At 35.1% G+C, this 23,166-nt stretch overlaps 1 protein-coding gene across 1 annotated transcript in view; it reads right to left on the reverse strand.

The window, feature by feature from the left end:
• LOC138319698 (kinesin-like protein KIF26B) overlaps nt 1–21,354 on the reverse strand; it is a 255,993-nt gene extending 234,639 nt beyond the window's left edge. Inside the window, 1 exon segment of the mRNA XM_069262843.1 lies at nt 21,272–21,354. The gene's annotated coding sequence lies outside the window, so the exon portion shown is untranslated.
• Between the last annotated feature and the right edge of the window lie 1,812 nt (nt 21,355–23,166).

The following is a 23,166-nucleotide window of genomic DNA, read 5'->3' on the forward strand; positions in this document are numbered from 1 at the left end:
ATGTGTAGTGTCACACGAGTTAGCTCCCTTACATGAAAAAAAATCGTTGTAATTATACATGCATTTCATTCCGAAGTACAAGATAAGTATGTTACATCCAGTGACACACGATCTATCTAATCTTTATTATTGTGTCTGAGTCATGTTACTTTATACGTGTTCTTTTGTAAATCTATTTCATAATGAATTTACTGATTTGGTAATTGAATTTCTATTTTTGTAATCATAGTATCCTGGTTTCATCTGTCTGCACGAATCTCCGACCAAACCAAACAAATGTGTAATTCAATAGGTGATCACAAAGATATGTCAAGTTCGTATGTGTCATCAATTGCGCAAGCGCGATAAGTTATTTCCTTCTAATGCATTATGGTCTACTATAATGGTTGATGTATGTGACAAGAGTTGACCTTACCATGTCACGTAAATCTTGTTCAACGTCACTTGACGCTTGTATACGACCAATTCGCAGTCGGCCATAGGCTTGACTGGTCCGAATTCTATTATAGTGTGAGGAAAGGATAAGTGATAAAGTTGTCTACCACGGATAATACGAGTTTGTCTGATTGATCAATTTGGCCGAGGAATGCTAATTTTCCTACCGTAAACCGGCATACATCACATCTCGGAGAATTCCGCGAATTGAAAACTTGTTGTTTTCAATGACGTAAATCACGATATTACAATACCTTCCAGCCGTTACATGACCGCCAAACTTTTTAACTTGAATGAATGACACGAGAAACTTTTTTTCTTCAATTTCCCCATAAAAAGTATGAAATAAGATTTTGTAATCAATTACAACATTTAGAGATTTAGACGACAGAATTTGAAAATACAAGTGATCCCTCTTTTCAAACATTGTCTAGACATTGCTCGTAAAGTATTCATCCGAATCTGATAGACGCTTTACAGAACATTCTTTCTTAGTGACGTATCCTCATCCTATACCTTAGAATTTGTAATTTATTCCACAAAACCACACTTGACGACATTACAACACCGTCCCTACTATTCCCTCGCTATAGATAGGTGCTTCATTAACATAATTATATTGGAAGTAACTTTATCACTAACTACCCAATACGTGGTGAAATGTTTAAAATCTATAATGGAGGAAGATTGTTACCTATTCAAAAACGTTTCTTTGGGCCCAAAAAAAGAAAATCACTAGTCACCGCATCACGTTGTGTTTCATGTAGTAAAATGACCAAGTCAAAATGCTTTTTGTTAAAGCTTATAGTTGGGAACAAATAGCAAAATAATTTCATATCGTATTAAATCTACACGTATGGTAGGATATTATTTATACACTGAAAGTTTAACATCAAATAGGAACGCATTGCTAGGTCATCTCTCGGAGTAGTTGTGGCAGTCATATTTCCTATCAATCTAAATACTTTGGACATGATAAGAGCTAAATAGATTTTATGCAAATATCATTGAATTATTGACCATCCGGAACTGTAGTGGATTTAAGGATACGTGGTATTACCTTGGTGATATTGTAGTGACCATCTGATACCATCACGGGGATAGAAACTAAATGATAATATTTACTATCATTATGGACAGCCAAGGGTCCTCTTACTGTCGTTTTCACTATCGTCCGTGCATTCCACGTGTCTAGTTATCGGGAAGGATACATGCCCAGGGGGCCAGAATGATAATGCACGTGCGAGGTATGTCACATCTGACATACGCTTCCCTCACAAACACCAATCACCACAAACGTTTGTACGACCAAGATCATTGTTCTCCGATGCCGGAATTCGCCACTCTTCGATATTTATCGCGTAAACGTAATGTCAAGGTCACGAGAACAGACTATGCGCGTGCATCTCATTGACGAATGGCTTTGTAGATTAATGACAAAACGTCTGCATGCATGCATGAGTAAGGACGTGTAGGAATGTGAACTAAAATAGTCATACTGGGAGATACCGAATACACGAAGTATTATAGCTAGAAGAAGGGTACAATTAGGATACGATCATACAGGAACGTGAACTGAAACACTTGCCTACATGTAAAGCCGAATATGGCCAACATGAATTACATTACTCGAAGCCTTGGTACAAAATATAATGACTGGATAAATTACCTGTAATACATTTGTTTCGTTGTTTGCATGCAGAATAAAAATGTTATAAAACTGATGAAATGAAAGCAATGACTTCAATAGTTGAAGACACAAGTCATGTTGGGGGAATGCTCTAATCCACAGCTAGTCCAAAAACTACAAACAAGATGCCGTCTAACAGAATTATACAATATAATAAGATATCTGGAAGCAAAGATACTGTTTTGGAAGCATCGTGAGACTTAACAATAGGATGTCTACAAGGGATGGGCTTTACGACTGTATCGTCACAATGGTGTGTTTAAATGTGTGATCGGAGCTCTTAATCCAACCATTACTCCATGGCCATACGGATGACTCGGAAGTAACCTCATTTACACATAAGAGATAATTGTTTGGGTCAGTTTGAAACTCCCTCATTCGTGAGTGGTGTGTGTTAAAAATCAAAAACCAAAATTCTAAAATCTACCATTTTATACAATAACGTATTTCTAAAAGTGAATGTCTTTTCAACGTTTTATTTATTTGTAAAACAAAACAATCATATCATCATTTATCTCCATATGTTGATTGGGTTAATGTCCAATTAACAGCCGAGGTCATTTAAACCCACTGCACTCTTTATAGACGGACTTATAAAGGAAGTCGTGGCGACGTCTTGTTGGGCGGGCATGTGGACAAGGCAATGAAGTCGTCATTACGGGTGGTAGGTCGTGAAAGAGCGCGATGAAGCTATGACTATTTTGAATATGTCCAACATTTTGTCGTAGTCACTCGTATGAAGGTCTTGGAAGAAGCGTAGTTCTATCGGCTACTCCTTAGTTAAACGTAGTGACATCGTAGTATGGTCATCAATAGTGTATGGTATCACGATTGAACTACGACGGTACTAGGTGGATGTTTCGGACCTACTACGATCGGGAAGACCATGGGACATTTTCACGACGATGCCCCGACGACCATAAAATATTATCAGCGACCAAAAAGGATAGGTTTAAGGAAAAGATAAAATATAAGCATTAAAACGTGTTTGGTTTAAAGACAGTTTTCTCTAAGTAAAACGTGATTTCTAGATGTGTTCAACCTGTCGTAATAAAACTTTGGTATCGCATGTCCTCTTTTGAGTGTTTCATTTGTTTATTTTCTCATAAGTATAGCACAGGTGCTCGTTTCTAATATAAGTATAAGTATAATACTGGGTCAAGGTCTATAACTCGGCCGGCCATATAACACTACCCAATTTCAGAAAAAGTATGATTATTATCCAACCGTATAGAATATGATAATAGGAATACTCTCAATCGACAGCCAGATAATTTATCTTTAATTTGGTATATGATACAATATAAATCACGCCGTATAAATGTCACTAGGTATCCAGAAACATCGGAAAACAGCCAGATTTCAACTGGTCGGACACTGTGGTGTCCTCCGATAAACACGCCAGGGCTCTAATGGGTAGCTCAAAAACCACTGCATGTCAACATTTCAGCTTCACAGGAATTAAAGTTTGGTAAAAAACAAACTTACCGGTATGTTAGTGTTTATCTATATACCATCCATTTGCTCAATACAGCCTTTTGAAATTTCCGATTGAAAAAATGTGTGTCTCTAGCCGTCATGTTGATATGTGTGTAGTACATTTGTTTTCTCGGCGTTGATTGGTCAATTAATTTTCGAGAGCCAATCAACGCCGACAAAACAAATCTACTGCACACATACTTACATGGCGGCTAGAGACATAAATTTTTCAATCGGAAATTTCAAAGGGCTACGTTAGGCAAATGGATGGTATTTATCCATGGATTTACTAACCGGTAAGTTTGTTTTCTACCAAACTTTCATTCTTATGACGCTGAAGTGTTGACATGCAGTGGTTTTTGAGCTACGCATTAGAGTCCTGGCGTATTTATCGGAGGACACCACAGTGTCCGACCAGTTGAAATCTGGCTGTTTTCCGATGTTTCTGGATACCTAGTGACATTTATACGGCATGCTATATATTGTATCATATACCAAATTAAAGATAAATTATCTGGCTGTCGATTGAGAGTATTCCTATTATCATATCCTATACGGTTGGTTAATAATCATACTTTTTCTGAAATTGGGTACTGTTATATGGCCGGCCGAGTTATAGACCTTGACCCAGTATTATACTTATACTTATATTAGAAACGAACACCTGTGAGTATAGTACAATAAGGAAATGGCAGTGCTTTACTCAGTTTTGATTTTCAACCAAAACAATTAACTACATTATTATGATGATTAATATTTTCTGCTTTATTAAGGAAAACAATTGGTCATAACCCAACACATAAAGACATACACTTCCTGTATTTATAGAAAATGTCGGTCGATCGTGACAAGGTGAAGTAACGCAACGCAAACTTGGTATTCGAAATAGTTGCGTAACGCTAGAGTGATGCAATCAAAGTCGTTAAGATGTCGCAACAACATCGTTGTAGCAGCGTAGTTTGTCGTGCTATGGTCGTAGTGTAAGCGCTGTATTATTGACGCTGAAAGCGTGGCGTATGTACGCCAGTAGAGGCGTAGCAGAGTCGTAATATTAGTTACTTTGAAGATAATGTTGTGGAGGTCATGAAGCGTAGTAGACTCTCCTGTGTCCAGTGCGTTGTGTGTGTGTGCATGCCTTATGTTTTGTAAGGCTACGGTATTTTCATGTTATTGCTCCTGACCTTGTCATAGTGGAACTCTTGACCTTTTATTGAAATACATGTAGCACTATCTCACTAAAGACACCCAACAGGAAGAATCTAGCTTAACAACAGCGTCGATATCTAAATATAATATTTTTTTCATCCCGATTAAAATTGGTTGTCGTTCACCAATTCCGCACCCCAAATTAAATTTACATTCTCCAATTATGCCATGAATTCCCAGTTCATACAGAGATTGTTTGCCTGCGACTATGTTCATGTTTATCGCCGTTTTCAGACTCTGGAAAGACACCCGGAAACAGGGTGTGTCTATCAAGAAACGTCAGCCTACTCCGGAAGATGGAGACAAAGGTAAATAAGATTACGTGATCAAAGAAGGTAAAACATTTCTTGGTTCGGATTCTTATTTTAGTGAACGCCTACAATGTATTGAAGATATACATTTATAGTGAGATGCCTCTACACCTGCATATGAATGCGAAATAAATTTCGTCAGAAGATGGCCAGGCCGAGGTTGCAAAAAGGGAACGATCAGTGATTGCACACCCATATATGAGGAGTCTATATGTCGTTTAATCTTAGCTTGTTTATCACTTGATTATACGACCGGAAATAGAATTCTTTACTTTCCGGAAACACCCGCAATACTAGAGCCTATGGTGTCTGGTAATCGGCCGATTACATTTTGCATAAGTTAATACTGTGATGTGTTTTGGTTGTAAATGGCGCTTGGAATAAAAATGAAAGTTCGTTCCCAACTACCCAGCCATGATCGGCGTTGTTTGATCTACAAATGTACTTCATGTTTAGGTTTTAGCAGCCTCCAAATATACTAACTACTTCACGGACGAGTCCTGGAACGACACAACAAGAGCGGTTCTGTTAATGTGTATGTTTACATTTAAGAAAGTACTACCGGCAGTTGATAGATATTGCAGAATGAATATGTAATGAAACAGAATTGCTTCCCAAAACAAAAGTGTTGAATGTTATGCAAAAACATTACAATTTCCATTGTTGTATATATGTACTTCATTCCTTCAATGTTACAACAAGTAAAAACACCCCTCCACGAACCTTTTTTTTAAATAGCTTGGAATGTCTTGATGTTAATCGTATGTAAAGTGGCCCACAAAAATATCCAAAGATATGTGAGGAACCCTGCCCTTGTTGACTGATAAGCTACACAGAAAATGTACTCTTAGAAAGTCAATGCAATCTCATTCCTACATATTATTCTTATTAATATGCCGTAAAAGATTTAAAAAAATGGAAAGTTGTTGGCAGCCGACTCGTATAAAAAGTAACAAAAGCCAAATTGTGTTTGGGTGAACGTGAACGGCGTCTATATATCCTTGTAATGAAGGTCCTTATCGCCGGCCCTTGATCAATACAAGGCATATACGTACTACTCTGGAAACAAAAGTACATTTTGACATTTTCCATGACTTTAGATTGATAGGGGACATAGCTCTTCACACCTGACAGTCGGGGAGGGGGCACAGCCAGCTCCCTAGATAAGAGGAATTTGGGAGGGGCACGCGGGCTATACCGATAAGCGCCAGTGACATGCCAGTTGTTGTTATTATTGATGGTTTGTATAGAACGTCAGTGCTTACTTTGAATATACTTGTGCTCACTCGAAAAAGTGCAATGCCACATCAGTGACAATTGTCTTATATACTTGCTTGACACGCCGTTGACTGAAGGACAGAAAGGCGCCGTTACAATTTGTCAAAGCCATTAAATAAAGCATCGCCTATATATTAAATTCAAGATAAGATATATTAGAACATTGATTCCATTTCAAGAGTATACGCAATTTACACTGAGCGACGTTTTATCTCAGCTGAAGGACGTTGCAATTGCTTTATACATTGGGTGAAATGTGTAGAGTTGCTCCAATAGTACAGAGTAAGGTTTTCCTTACAAACTCATATATCAGTACTGTTGTATCTTTGAGAAATAGCTTACACAGGTAAGATGTACATTATACCTTACTAACAGCTGATTTCAGTTGGTTAGACGAGTATTGTCATTAAAGAAGAAAACGCTTACTGTTCCGGACCACCTGGTTCTATCATAATCTTCCATCTCACGATCATAGGTACAGGGTTAGCTAACTCTTTACTATGTTTACTCTCATATATGTATCATAGTGAAACATGTAAGTAAATATATGCCAATAACAAAGTCGAACGGTAAATAAATAATAGTAAGACTATTTCAGCGCTTATTCTATTGAATTAATCATTGTACTAACCAGATATTTCTTAATTTAGTTTGTTTTGTTGCACTAAACCATCTCTGTTTGAATCTCCTAAAAATGGTTATAGTGTAATGTAAAGACATAAGACATAAAGAGTGCTAAATATTTCTAGATACCTTTCACTTAACTAATCAGGAAAACAATCTGTTTTCTTTATCCACAAACTAAACGTAAATCAACATGTAAACAAAAGAGATATAATATGTGATATGTCCATAATTAGGAGGTTGGTATTTATGTGTGTGACTATAAATAGAGAAATACTTTGAAAATTATGACTTTGTTGTCTAAGAGACCAAATAGGGATATACTTCGAAAATCATAATATTTTGCCAAAGAGACAGAGGTTATTTGAACGCAGATCGGGTAGTTTCTTCAGGAAACTTTTTGTTCAAATGCTTGTGTTCATCTATTTCACTGTACAATCTCTATGTAATGAACAACAAATTATAATTAACCAGATCATTTTTCATCTTACAATTATTTAAACGTGCAAGTTTGTGCTGTCGATAAACTTTTACCGACGACTTTTGAATGACAGATCATTAGAAAGAAATATGGATACCTTATTCTAAGATGGAATAATAACGATATTTCTTACAACCAACGACACATGATATATGAACTGGACAAAAGGTACACAGGAAACTGATTTTACTACACGACACCATTAAAATGGTATCTACATTGTCAATTCATACTTCCGTGTGACTCTTTCTTTCTTTGGTGTCATGCGAGGGAGCTCTAGTACCGTTTGTGACATTAGTTTGCATAATCGTGACTTCTATCTAATGACTCTCCTAATGTTAAACGCAAACAATATAAAAGCTAAATGTAAGTCACCACATAATGCCTATAACGAGAAAATAAATGACACACCATGTCGTTCATAGATTCGCTTGGAAGTTGGGGAACTAAAATAAAGTTGTTTTGCAACTGATTATAAAACAAGAAAAACATGAGATTAAGCGACATCTAAAACAGTGAGAGAAACATATATACATTTTTATACACCATAGAAATCACAGTGTACTATCACTTTGTACAAACTGTAATGTTTGGAGATTTATTAAATATTTAATACAATATACAGAAAGTATGCTAATTATTCTGATATAACACGAGACACGCCGTCTTGTTGGCAGGAAGAGGCAACATGAAGATAAGCAATCAGTCGTAAAACTGGAAACAAGAGAAGGGTGTAGGCAGTTACTTAGTATATGTGTGCTTTCAGCGGAAACCCTTTGACCCGTCAATATAAATAAATGAATGAAATATAGCCAAAATGTCGAATCATTATGTAAACAGTCACGGAGACGAACAGCGACTTTTGGCAAAACATATACAAATACCGTTCCAAATAAAACAGTAGGTATCATATAAAAATCAGGCGTTAAGAAATATTTGAACAATTCCAATCACTTTTCAAAACTGAATTCAAGACATGCATCATGCGATCAATTTAATTAAACAAAAATGTATTATTGAAAGCATTTTTTTAGATACATTAGATGATATTTATGTTTTAACACTAAATAGAAACTGTAACAACATGGGTGTTTTTTATTAATGAAACAGATACTTACCGATTACTTTCTCGTTATATTTTGCAATTATCTCATAGGTTTAATGTCATCAATGGAAGTCGTATATATCCCAAACACTAAACTGATTAAAAACATTGGAACACAAAGGAAAGAAAAAGAGCTAACACGCCAAGCCGAGGTGAATCACATGGTAACTTTGGTACCTGGTGCGGCCCTCGCTCAAGTCAGGGAGGTGAGAACTTTCTAATACGCGTCCGGGGGAGTCAAAGTCGGGGCGGCATACACACACATTCTGGAATTGTTGTTATCACTTTTTGATTGCTTGAATAACGCTGATAAGATCTGTCATTTTATATCTTTGAATAATTGTTTCAATTAACTAATGATAATGATGAAGGCACCCTGATGGCAATCCTTTCTTAACCTAAAGTCAAATAGCCATTGATTCATAGGAGGTTTAATTTGTTTCGAGAGTATATATGAGATTACATTGTATTATAAACAATTACGTGTGTTATGTAAGTAAGTTGTAAATTAAATACAAACAATGTTTGACTTTTCACATTGCAAAGGCAGCATGCAAAATAGTGATTGCACATGTAGGCCTTTCACATTACAAAATGCATTCAAAAATATCATATTACCTAATATATCGTTTTAAAACAGTTCAAAGTTTGGACCGTGACAGTTATCTTCTGTAAAAGTGCATTACTCTAGTGTCATTGCTGGTGAGGTTCAGTAAAAGTGCAAAGAAGATAAATACAAATCTCTCGTCGAAGTCTGATATTTGACACGATAAAGTAAAGGCAATATATAAACTGTCAATAAATCCGGCTCACACAATCTCGGCTTAAAAAACAGAAACCGTTCAAACTAACTGAAATTAACAGTAGACTATAGGTCACATATGCGTTTAAACGTTACGACCGTTTACTTTTTTAATCGCAAGCATCTAATTGACACCGACATTAATGGCAATAGAACTTGAATCACAGTTATCAATCTGACACATCTTGATTCCACAGTTTTAATTCAATCTTGGAGTAAGCTTTTAAATGGTAATGGAAATTACAGATTTCACTTTTTACATCGGAAAAAATGTGAGTATAAGAATGGACCGTGTGTATATTTTTTTTATTGCTGAAGGAGATACAATGGAGTTGCCATGTGTTTCCAATAACAGTGTCCGCCCTGTAATACGCGGTGCATGCCGAGTTATGAATAAGGGCTTTACAAGGGCGAAACAAGAGGGAAGGCAAGTAATTTTACGTATGGTGCCTCTGTGATGTAATGCAATGGAGCGTGCCACCACATGATGAGCTTAGTTATAATTTACACACCTAATATCCAGCAGTCAGTGCTAATGTTGACTTTAGATCCTGCCCTCTCTCATACTTAGAATGTGGTATATACTGACTGGGGAGGGTTCACACCAGCCCAGATACCATAACACAAGAATTATATATCACTAGATTTATCCATGGACAGTAAAAAACCAGTGGAGATCGTCGTGAAAAATAGCCAATACACCCATTAACATCCGAAGGATCTCTAACACACCCTTTCAGTTATTACTTAATCCAGAAAAACAGTATCCCAAAGTCTCTGTAGGTAAACTATGCATGCAATCATCTAGAGAATTTTCATTTTTCAATTTATCGTAGAGGTAATAGGAAAGAAATGAAACTCAATAGCTATTATTTCAGCGTAAATAAATATATATATCCGAAAACAAACCCACAAACCCTATTTCATCTGGAGTGTAATAAAACATTCAATTTCGTATGCATTTTCTCAATGCAAAAAATAAAACCGTTCACATAAAAGGCGATGAAGTTTAAAATTTTACAGATTTTTTTGTGACAGCATTACATAATTTTTCCTTTAGTATAAAATGTCTCTTTGATTTTATTAAAAACATATTAAGTAAAATTTTAGTGATGTTTTTAATGTTTGAGAGTCTAGCTTTTTGATATTTTACAATATCTTTATTCAATATAACTTTGAGCTTACTAAGCAACTAAAGGCTCTGTCAAGTTAGTGTCATATTTACTTTAAAAATACGCGAAAACCTCTTTAAACCTATTTCGGCATCATTTTAAAAGAAAATGATACATCGAGGCACCGTGTTAGATAAGTCACTATCTCCCTGCGAATTTTGTGTCATTGCCACACACGGTCTGGGTGATATTTCTACATCTTAGTCATAACTGAAGATGTTTTAAAAACTATTCAAAATTTAAACACACGCTTCAGTTATAAACCGACAGACTCTCATGCCTTATCAAATATTTAGTTTCCGGTCAAATAGTTTTGGTCGCCATCTTTTGTCTATCGGAGCAACTCGTGTCAAGATGTTTCGTGATTCCGATCAACAAATATCAATAAAACTCGACAACGCTCAAAAATTATCATAGTTAATATTATTTCAGTGGGATGATAAAAAATATTGTCTGACTCATTCGCCATTTTCTCACATTTCAAGACATTTTTGGACGTAAATAACTAAAATCGTCTATTTTTTATGTACGAAACTAATATTAGCTTAGAGAACTTCCGTCCATAAAATCGGCCATTAAGCTTCCATGTTTTACGGCAATATGACAGCTTCAGGCTGACGAAGTGTCAGTTATAGCGTCTAAGTACCCTCTAGTCCCATCAAAGACGTTTTCAATATCGAACGCACCTCTTATTTAACCTGACATGCTGTGCTATGGATGTTTACAATATGAAAAAAAAAAACGCATTTTAAAATGTGTCTTCTGGTTGAGATGGCCTTTGACGCCAGTGTGGATGTGTTATAGATAGTCCGTAAAATAAGAATTCTTTATAACCTTCGGATATACGGGTCAAATGAATCAATTTCAATTTATTGTTGTGGTATTACATACAATGAAAGACCATGTCTGTTGATTGTATTACAAAGTACTTAGTGTAACTATGGATTAACAAGCTGCCTATGCGGTATACATAGACAGACACAGACGCTTGTCACATAATTCCTCACAGCATCAATGCCTGATCTAATATATCTTAAAAGATGTATTAGGAGACCATATAGTTGGATAATAGAAGGTCAATACCCGGTTAGCTACCACGAAAGACATTTCTTTTAATCACGGGAAAACAATTGGACACATCACTTTCGTTTTGGCAATCTTCGTGAATCGCAATGCTGAACAATTAACAAAAACCAAGCGACCACTTCCAATCTAGAATTAGCCACTTAATTTTAAGCCTTCGACACAAATCGAATTACATGTATGAAGACAAATTAAAATTCAATAGCAACACCAATGAAATGGTATCAAGTAGACCTGGATATATTTCCTTACCAACATGCTCTTCTCGTTAGCAGAGTAAACTGTAGACTGTCATTAATTGTCCTGTCAGTAGGGACGTGTGTCAGTCGCTCTCTGCCGAAGTCAATCAAGTTAAACATTCAAATATGGACTGTCCTATAACTCTTCGAAGGTGTTGACGAGGAAGTCTGTCCTGACTCTTGTAGATTAGTATAGATTGTTAAACAAAGTTAGGGAAGATAAGCTATCACCGCAATAAATCGTCTTTCTAAGTACCATACTATAGTAAGTATCCCTAAACTTTAAAGTTAATTTTCATCATTTGGCGAATTGTGCAAGTGAATACCTTAGTAAGATTTTGACAAATTGTAGAAATGCTTTCTGGAAAGATGTTTTTACAGCATGGTACACATTAAGATCAAAGGGGAACCAGTTAAAAGCAAAAGAATACTCTGTATTCAAAATTCCAATTTGGTACACCAAAAATATTATTGTTGGAAATAAAACTGTTTTTTACATATCTTGGTTTAGAAAGGGAATCATAACCATACAAGACTTGTTAAAAAGTGTTTCTCCATATTCTTTCTTTACATATGATGAATTCTGTAATATTTATTATTGTGATAAGTATTTATCTTCAGTATCATGGACTTATATCTAGCATTAAAAAGTATCTGAAAAATGTACATGTACCAAATGAAAAATTATTTTACCCAATTATTCCTTTTAGCCTTGAATTAATATTGAAAAATAACCGTGGAGTCCAAGAATTTTACAGAGTTCTAGTTAAAAATGATACGGCTATAACTGGCCAGCATAAATGGAGAACCTCTTTTGACTATGCTCAAGAAATGTGGAAACAAATATACAATATACCCTTTATGTCTACTAATAATACTAAACTTCAATGGCTTCAGTTCAGACTTTCCCATCATATTCTAACAGCAAATACATATCTTTGTAAAATTGGTCTTTCAAATAATCCTCACTGTATGTTATGTGCATTAGAATGGGAGACACACATCTTTTTTGGGAATGCTCTGAACTTTTTAGCCAATTTTGAAAACCTTTTGGATATTCTTTTTATTCCTTTTGCTATTAATAAAGAAACTATGCTTTATGGGAAACTAAATCAAAATTGTATATACCATAGGATTGATAATGAAATTGTTCTTTATAATAAACATTATATTTACAAAACTAGATGCTTACATGGTTCATTAAATGTGACAGCTTTTTTAAACTCTATTAAAGAGTATTACTATGTTCAAAAGTATATAGCTTTTGGTAAAGGAGAAACAGAAATTAATAGATTCAATAAAAATTGGCAAAAATGGTTAAAACTAGTGGAACTTGCAAACCCTTGACAGTTTGTCCATATTTTTAATTGAAACGAATAGTTATTTATACATGTTTTTCCATGTGTCATACTTGCACTATGTATACATTTGTATAGATCTGTGAAGTGATATCCATTTTCTGTCCTTTTTTTCCTTTTTCTATCTCTTATGTTAATTGTTTATTTATTAGTTTATATACCATCCCTTTTCATACCTTTATCCCCCTTTACCTCCTTCCCCCCTCCCCATCTGTTTTTTCTTACCCCCCTGCCCCCTTTTTATAAATAATAATAAAAAACAATGTAATTTCTAGTGTATGAGAGGAAAATGTCAGAATGGAAGGAAATGGAAGTAATGTGCATGTATATGTGGCAAATGTAGTCTTTGTTAAAAAAAAAAAAGTATCCCTTACCATAATGAACAAAACTGAAAAATATAATATGAAATCAGTGGTATGTTTGACGCTCTTTTTGTGAAATGTTTATTAGAGGAGCTTTACAAACCATTCACCTAATACTATATTTTTAGATGCAAATTGTGAATCAATTTGTTAACTTGTTTCAACAATGTTTGGTAGTACGGAATGTACAGAAAGTAACTATCATCTACAAAATCAAACTTACTGTTGGAAAAAAAACCAGTGCCGCAACAGATAAGCCATAACCTTATACAAACAAACACTGTTATTGTCAATTAATGTCGACTTCAAGGAAATGGAGAGGTTTTATATCTCCTTAGTAATTCAACTGAGCATTGTCCTTAGTATGATTGGTAGACACGGGAGAAGACTTATATGGGCTTGCCTGTTGTCTGATCCATTTGTTATCAATAAAATATGTTGAAATGAAATTGGTAGACAAAGGATAAAGATTATTAGTGTTATTGAAATCAGGTTAAATGTGGTATCAAACGTGATTTACGTTTGAAAACACAATTAAGGTTGGGTATTGAATTTCCTTTTTACAAATTAAAGCTATAATCGCCACAACACTAGCACGTTCAGCTAAACCAAACGATCATGTCATAAACATGATATCATATACGTGTAATTTAACACTTTTCTGACATCACAGGTAGTAATGACGCCATGGTCAAAATATGACGTCGCATGAGACAAAGGTTGTCTCGGTAGACGGAAACGTCACATCCGAGACTGCAAAACTTCTCAAAACTGCCGTTCTGGAGATAGCAACACAGTTAGTTCTATCCAGACGTGTGGACTGTTTTGTAATGCTTGGCAGAGAGAAATAAACCGAGAAGAATTTGTTTAAGGACATTTGCCTCTTAACTGAAGAATGCCACACTATCAACCAACATCTTCCAAATTACAGAGAAAAATAACAATTTAAATAAAGTTTTGAACAATCATTTTTTTGAAAACTATGCAAGATTATTTTTATATGCCAAGATAATTACTCTCAATAGAAACATCACCTTTGATAATCTTACCTTTCGGACATTTTATAAAAACATCATACATTCTAAATAAAACATACGAGTTTCTAAGTCAACCAGATGCTGAGCTAAACTATCCCACAGCGGTTCTGTTTATATAAAATGTTATCCCGGAGGCAATGAGAAATCCGGATTCACATTGCCTATGCCAGCAATTAGAACAACTTGATTATACGTCCACTACTCTTTAAATCCCTGTAGAACCAACAGTTAAAGATCAAGCGCCAAAGTGATTCAGATTCGATTTGATCTGCACTCGTTAAATGAAAACATCTTGAAGCATCTGTCTAAACACATTTCCGAAACTATAACTTGAAGACCTGGGAAGGTTTACATCATGGAACCTTTAAATCTCTGTCTTCAGAAATTAATTCTAAACCGGACAGAAAAGATCTCATATCATACTGGAGGTAACATAGTCAGATAACGAATCAAAGTGAAACGCGTCCGCTGAATGAAACAAATAGCGGAAAAGATGTCGGTCATTTATAAATACGTTTCTGATAAAATCGCTTCCAATTTTAAACAAATACTCACAGTTTTTATTTGTGGTAAAATATATCGCCTTATACAATATTAAAGATAACACTAAAATGGTCAAATAGAGTAACTCTTTGATACTTTTATTCAAAGAAAAAGAACTGAACTCATAAGTTAATTCAAAAATAGAAATATAGATAAAACAGGTGTTTTTCGCATAAACGATGGCAAAGGTACATTCAGACATGATCCAAAATGGAATTAATTTGTTTGCTATCAAAGCAAAAATGTTCTGCCGTACGTTTGGAAATTTCAAAACCATAACGGCGTCTTCTGTTTCAAAGGAATAGTCCATTCTGTTTCTCTTCGGTTGTTTATTCGTTCATGAGTTTCTAGGGTAAGGTTATCACGGAGACAGGAAGGCGGATCTTTTAACACAATAAGTCAAAACGCGTCACTAAAGGGTCACAGGTTCGAGTCCTGGGACGAGCGATGTGGGTTTTTTTCCCGAAGACAAACTTTGAAGAAAGCGCTAGCAACTGTTCGCTGCAATGATATTTGTCTGAGATGTTTTATCAGGAAATATGAAAAACGTTCTTCATCGAATCAAATACGGACATCAGTAACGGAGAGATAGAAAGTAATGTAGCATTAGAAAAACAAATAGCCCATTCGCTTATTTATTAACCCTTGCTTTAGCCGGTGCCCGTGTTGATGAAGGATGAGGTACATAGTCGTCAGTAGCTAGACGTACTAACAAAATACATAAATCTTGACATAAAACAACCAAACAAATTCAAAACAAACCACTATTTCTTTTAATCGTTACATCCAACATCAAATACTCGCGGAGGATTTTTCTCTCTCTTGTATATGATGTATTAACGTTTGAGAGAAATAGTGCACGGTATAAAAATAACACCTGTCATCGATTTTCATAATTACATTATGGTATATTGTGACAACGTGTTCATTGAAAGTGCGATTTTATGACATTTTACATCTATTTGATAAGCATTATATGTCATTGTAAACAGCCTCCCCAAACGTTTATGTGAATGTAATGCTCATGGGTATTACAGCGCTGCCAATACACAGTAGAAAACCTACCAGGTAAATAATGACTATTACAATCACACACATAATAATATAATGTTGTCGTATATCCCTAAACGGAAATCAATCTGGAACACGGGCACGTGGCATCACGTGATATCACGTGGTTTGGATCCACAACATAGCGATAGTAAAACAACTGGGAAGGCACTATTAAAACTAAGTAATTCGCTTTAATGGTTCGTATAATGCAGGGCTGGTGTATTCATTATATTTAGAGACCCATTCCACAAAGACAGGACTTTTTCAACACGAGTGTTCTGTCTTGTCTTCGAGTACGAGTTAATTGTAAGAAACTCGTGTAAGAGTCGTTCTCGTGCAAAGCACGCGCTCACTTGTCAATTACTGAACGTGGTGCTAAAGAACTTTAACCATTATAGCCCTTACACTGATAATACCTCACAGCTGTTGTTTTTAAACGGAGGTAAAACAATACCTCAGAATAGGAAGGAAACACTGGTCAGTATATATCATAACGTTCATGCAGAAAAAAATTACACGGGAAGCAGCTGCGTGAATATATCTCAAAAAGAAAAAAATATCCTGGATAAGATGTCGTGGCAAATGAATGTACAACTTTCTTTGCTAACGATCTAGTTTGATTTTTGCGAAACTGTTTCATAGCACAGCGGGCCCTTTGAATGTTTGTAGAAACTCTGGAGGTATCTGCATTCTGCGATTTATGAATGCACGTGAGGCGTGCGTGCATGATGTGAAACTGGAATTACACCATCTTATCAAAGTGTCAGTAATAATTACGTACAATGTAGGATAAAATGGTATAGTCTGATCTAACTATGTTAGGAACGTTAAGAGATAATTAATTTTAAGTGGTGAATTTTAAATGGTAATTAGCTTCCTCTGTCAAAAGAGTATTACAAGTGTTTATGTATACGTTTGTGTGTTTGTGACGAGTATACGCTGATGCTGATTAACATGCATGCACGTTCATGTGTACACTGCAAGATTTAATTCACCAAGCATACCTTTCATAATGTGGCTACTTAACTCAGAATCAAGACGTCATATAATGCTGATAGTCTCATTTCCTTTACATTCTATGAAATGTGCTTCCAAAGAAAATATATAAAATGTTCTACATTTTGTGAAGTATTTATCATTTTTTATTTTTATTTTCTTTAATTTTTATTTTGTGTACATACTGGACTGATATAGAATTTGAATACCTTTAGCAATGGTTCGTTTCGGAATTAATTTTTAAGATAATTCCGCCGACTGAACATAATCTCGAATATTTAACGAGGTTCTTGAATATAACCATTCATGGTTTAACATGACAAAGTTTTGAGTCGGTCAGTTTATACTTACTGATTTAGCAAAAATGTATTTTTCCTTTAACTGAATAACAAAGTGTTTTGAATATCACAAACGATCCTGACGTGTTTCTCTGGTTCACAGCTTACGCCTGTTAAGTTGCCTTCTTTAAATATTGACTGTTGCTTCAGCTTCCACAGAAAGACAAGTGGCAAATTTGGCAAAGATTTTCAACATAAAAAGAACAGGACCCATTATATGGTCTCAGAAGGCCAATTGTGATAGGCATATCTCAGGCGATATGTAAACTTTTAGCAACAGGCGCAACGAGCTCATGAAGTAAAGACACCTTTCTATCAAACCAACAAGGTAAAATGTTCAATGGATAGTCCGCGTGATAATTGGCAACGCCATTCAGATAGAGATAAGTTAAAAATATTATAGCAGCTGTGAAGATCTGATTAAAAAGCATATGTTGATCACATCAACCGTGCTTAACTGCTGACGTTTGAATGCATGTGTTTGTTTCACAAACATCACATCTTGCACACCTTGAAAACTTTGCACGTTCTGTTGAAAAGTTGTTTGTTGAAGTTTGCGACTCTTTCCAAAAAGTGGTCGGCGTTCTGTAAGTGCAGCACTTTGATATTCAATCTAACACATCATACCGGGTATTTTCGGTTTCTGACCAAAAGTAATAAGGCCAATTTGAGCTAAACTATCGAAAAGCAGTAAATATCAAAAAATCATTACCTTTATGAATTATTACTTTAAACATGAATAAAATAGCAAAAATATATAAATGGACACGACCTGATCCTTCCTAAGGTTCTGTTGTTGTCAAAAAGTCACCTTTTTTTATATATTCAGTTTCAATGCTGACGTGATTACTCCATGTTGAGATTGGATACAAGTTTCGTAAGTATACTTAATCTGCAGAAGGGGAGACAAATACTCAAGCTATTTCGAAAAACCTTGAAATGCAGTGATCTGCCGAAGCATTGTATCAAAGATAGATTAGGAGTGCCATGAAGATACGACAGGCATTTCATTACTCGGTTCCAATCTAAATGCGATAAGAAATGAACATCTCATCACCCTTGCTTAACATTACCACTTAGACCAGTACGTCAATTGAGCATCTCGTGTGTTACGTAATATGTGTATAATCTCTAGATTTCAACAACAATGATATTTGTGTGTTTGTTTTACGCTTCCGTCTATTTATTACGGTGTAGATAGTCGTTTCTCATTACAATAGACAATAAATCATGGCGAGATTCTATAAAACAAGGTCACGTGACTTTAAAAGCGTTGTCACGACATTGATAACGCGATGTTTTATTCGTTTAAGTGCCTAATCGACCCTGAGTGTCAGATCCACTAAAACGCATCCAGCCTTTACAAGCATGGAGCTGATCAATGATTCCTTACAAACATACTGATGATGTGGTGTAGTTGTTATTATCTTTGTAGTTTTATCTTTATTCACATATCATGATACTTATTGAGTTTCTAAAACAATCATTTATGGACATTCTGTTAAGATGTATCTTGATTAAATACAAAGTTGATATTTAAGAAGATTACGTTCTTCTGACTGTTAGAATTTAATGTTTTGTGCCCTCATATTTGTGAAATGAAGGAATACAAACAGGCTTCAAAAATTGATTTTTCTTTTCTTTTCTGAATGGATATTTTTTTCAGACATTCTATGAAAATGTCACGATTATATAAAAGCTACAACTTATAAACAAACCCAGCCGAAAACTTAAAATTCCAAAAGTTTATATATGGTTGTTAATTGATAAAACATCAAAAATTAATTCACAGCAAGTTTAATAAGTAAAAGAAAATAATAATAACTATAATCGGTATGCTTTATTATCTTCAGATAGACATCCATTGTATGTATCAGTGTTTGATCCCCAAAGGGCACCAAGTAGACGTTTACTAATTAGGTCGGTTTGATCAGCCAGGCTGGCGAGATCAGACCCTTAAGTCTCCATGTGACACGGGATTGACGGCATGTTAATTCACGCACGTATCCAGCCTAATATGGCTTAGTTCTGTCTGCATAATTATTTTTTTTACCGTTTTCAATTGGCACTTTGTGGGTTAACAACGATTTAAGTAGCAAAACCTTGACTGTAATTTGTGTTTTTGGCGTCTTAAAGATGCATACAAATTTCAATTCTGTTGTGAATTTAGCTCAATTCGAATTTCATCGCAAATGCTAATTTTTCAACCGGCGTCATTTTTGTGTCAAATATAAAAGCTTTCGTAAGAATAAACAAAATAGGGAAAAGCATAATTATTTAAATTGTTGAAGTATATGTAAATTAACTGTTCTACGAAGAATACTGAATTTTTATCGGGGTTGATATATTATCTTTTATAAACGTTTTTGTTGTCTCTTGTGTCGAACGGAAGCATATTTTTAAATATATGTTTAGTTATCGACTTCTAGGCCATAAAAAGGGAAATTGTTAAGACGCACACGCGGTAATACTCAGTGCTATTCCCATTCTAGACGGTGATGAGAGCATAATGCCAGTATTAAAATTAATAGGGAGAATTTTAGCTTTGAAATATGTTTGTTTCATTATTTTATTTGCATTGACTTTATTCAGGACTACACCAACTCACGCTAATGCACATACAAAATAGAGGAATCCGAGAAAACAGATAATAACATAACTTGAATAGCTATATATAATATTGGAATAAGTTCCAGACTTTCCAGGTAGTTAATTATTTCACGGAGCACAGGCTGTTGAGATTCTTCGGTTCGAATATATTATTCAATTATATTATCGGTGGTCCAATGCTTAGTACCGTTGGCCTTTTTATTTCTAGTTTCGGACAGGAGATGTGAATTATGTTTGATGGCCAAACACTATATCAGAATGGTAGAGAGAAAACAATATTAAACACATATTCGAGACGCCAAGCATTGAACGAAGCAATGGTAGCGAACGCCAGTGGTTGTGGGGGAACTGCCAGGAATCTTAAAAGGGAGAAACAGGTCCAGGTTAGTATCTTTTACCATTCACAACTGCAACGAATTAATATCCGTTTGATAGGATCCGCCATTGTTTCCTATTCAACGATATCATTAGCAGTTTTATAGACAGGGAATCTACAGTATGTATGAAGGCATGGTGGCCAGGCGCTCGTGCATGCCCGTGATACTCGGCAATAACTGACTATGGCCCATTCCATCTCTCTCACTACAATGCTTTGAAGACAATTGAAGGTACAAATACAAGCCCGTGTACATGTAAAACGCTTGTAATAAATGACAATATATGTGTGTCAAGTTTTATAAGACTTCCTGAGTAAGAATGATTGAGAATGGAGGAGGGGGTTATGGAAGGAGAGTTACAGAGGGGGTTAACCAGAGAAAACACGAGCTAACGAAGAGAACTCATATAACATATGGATGCTGAGTGAAAGTTTACTCTGAAAAATGTATAATAAATAACACGCCTCTAGTACTTAAAGGTGATAAATATCTGATTCCAAAACAATCACACGAAAATATCTTCATATCTATGGCTTGGCGAAGGGCCGTTACAACATAAGTGGAAACATTTTTTCCTTTTTGCCGTTTTTCAAAATTACGTTAGACATCAGATGTCAAAATAAATCAGAAATGAATAGTTCCAGTAGAACACATTGTATGCATTAAATTAGAAAGTTTGTGTATTAACTTACCTGTGATTACTCTATCGCCACCTCACCCCTCCTTCAGCCAGCCTTCCGCCGTCCGTCTGCTGATCAACAAAAAATAGTTCCTCGCAGACAGGAAGTGCGGAAGGCTATTTTTGATATACGATTTTTGTTCAACACTTGTTATAGAGCAAGTGAAAAAAAGGTATATTATGTAACGATGTGTTTCACAAGTGTTTCAAAAGTTTGCTTGGGCAGTAGTACATTTTATGGTATGTAGATAAATTAGACAAACAGAGTAAGAGCGTTGCAGTGTAAAGATTGTTACACGAAACAGATATATTGGAAACAAATCGGTAGAAGCAAAACATTTGATGTTGCTATGGTTACCGGATTACCGCATCTTGGCCAATTGTTGATGTTTGTGAAACTACAGAAGGGAGGGGTGGGAGAGGGATAGGGAAGCCCGAAAGAGAATGAAAGGTGATGATGAACATTATTATGTTAGCAGTTGTAACACAATTTACCCCATATGATTTTCTCTTCATATATTATCTCTAACAGAGAGAATGCTTGGTCGGGAAGCCTAGTAGTCTTATACTACCGTAATGTGAATGCCAACACAATACAATTATTCTCCTGATACAAAACGTGAGAAGAAAGAGTAACAGGGCTTTGAACCCATGGTATTAAAGGCATTCTAACACCGCAGTCAATGACATTGTAAAGCTTTTTGACAGTTAAACGTTCACACCCAGACTCATGAAAAACCCCAACCGTATCGTGGCATTGCTGAGAATAGTTATAACATGTTTATTTATTTTTGATGTGAAAGGTATTAATCTCCCTCACCTGTACGCCACACGTGCTTCTTTCTCTATTCATCTCTGTCAATTTACTTTTAAGAAGTTAAATGATGAAATGCCCCACTACTTAACCTTTCCTTGTGATTAAAGATGTCTTTGACAAAGACTGTCAGAGTTTGTGACCACGTGTCTCTCATACCTACAAGGTCAGCTGTTATACTGACGGAGGAGTCACTTTGATTCATTAAACAATTTAGGGCGCCGTTTTAACAATCTGGAATAGGTTGCTAGGCAATAATTATGCCTGTTGAAAGTTAAATGGTACCTTTTTGAAAGCATATGGTTTCCGTCTTTAGCACTTCGTGTAGTTCTGGGCAAGGAAACTTAGATCTGAAGGAGAACTTTAATATCTTTCGTCAGTTTTAGGATAAATTTAAGGGTTGATTGATTTATTTCAAAATCAGAAAAGATCGATGACAAAATAATACTATCCTGCTGACATAATGGTGTACAATCTATCACTATATCTAAGTTGGATAATCAACGAGCGTTGCTTTTTTTCTTTAATTTTAGTTGATAGAATCGTAATCTACAGTATAACATATGTAGGAGTCAGCTAGTTTTGGTCATTAATATACTTTGTCACAGAAAACACATACAGTTACATAAACTTTTAGTTCCGTCAATACCAATACAATTTCGTGTTTTTCACAATGAAGCTTCATGGTATGATAATTTTATTAATAAGGGTTATATATGAGTTTTATTTATTAGTTACCCGTTTTCATTTTTAGTATTTAATTGTATGGAATTAATAGCAATTCATTGTGATTTTACCATGTTATCAAAGGTTAAATACATATTTTATTCAATTATTAGTAAGATATTATATTTTTTGTAATTTTCTATTGTGGCAGTAAGAAATAGTGATAAATTAATAACGTGATATTTATATTTAATTTGATGGAATCAAACTAAAATTATTATCATATGACTATTTTTTTCGCGAAACATTTTAATGCTCCATGCATTTAAAGGCTGTCAATGTTAAGGCCCTGGGGTAAGAATTTTCAAATATAAACAAACAAATAGCTCATAACAGAGAACAACACATCTCCAAACTTTGATCCGTTT

This window comes from Argopecten irradians, chromosome 3, assembly GCF_041381155.1.
Source record: "Argopecten irradians isolate NY chromosome 3, Ai_NY, whole genome shotgun sequence".
Classification (NCBI taxonomy): Eukaryota; Metazoa; Mollusca; class Bivalvia; order Pectinida; family Pectinidae; genus Argopecten; species Argopecten irradians.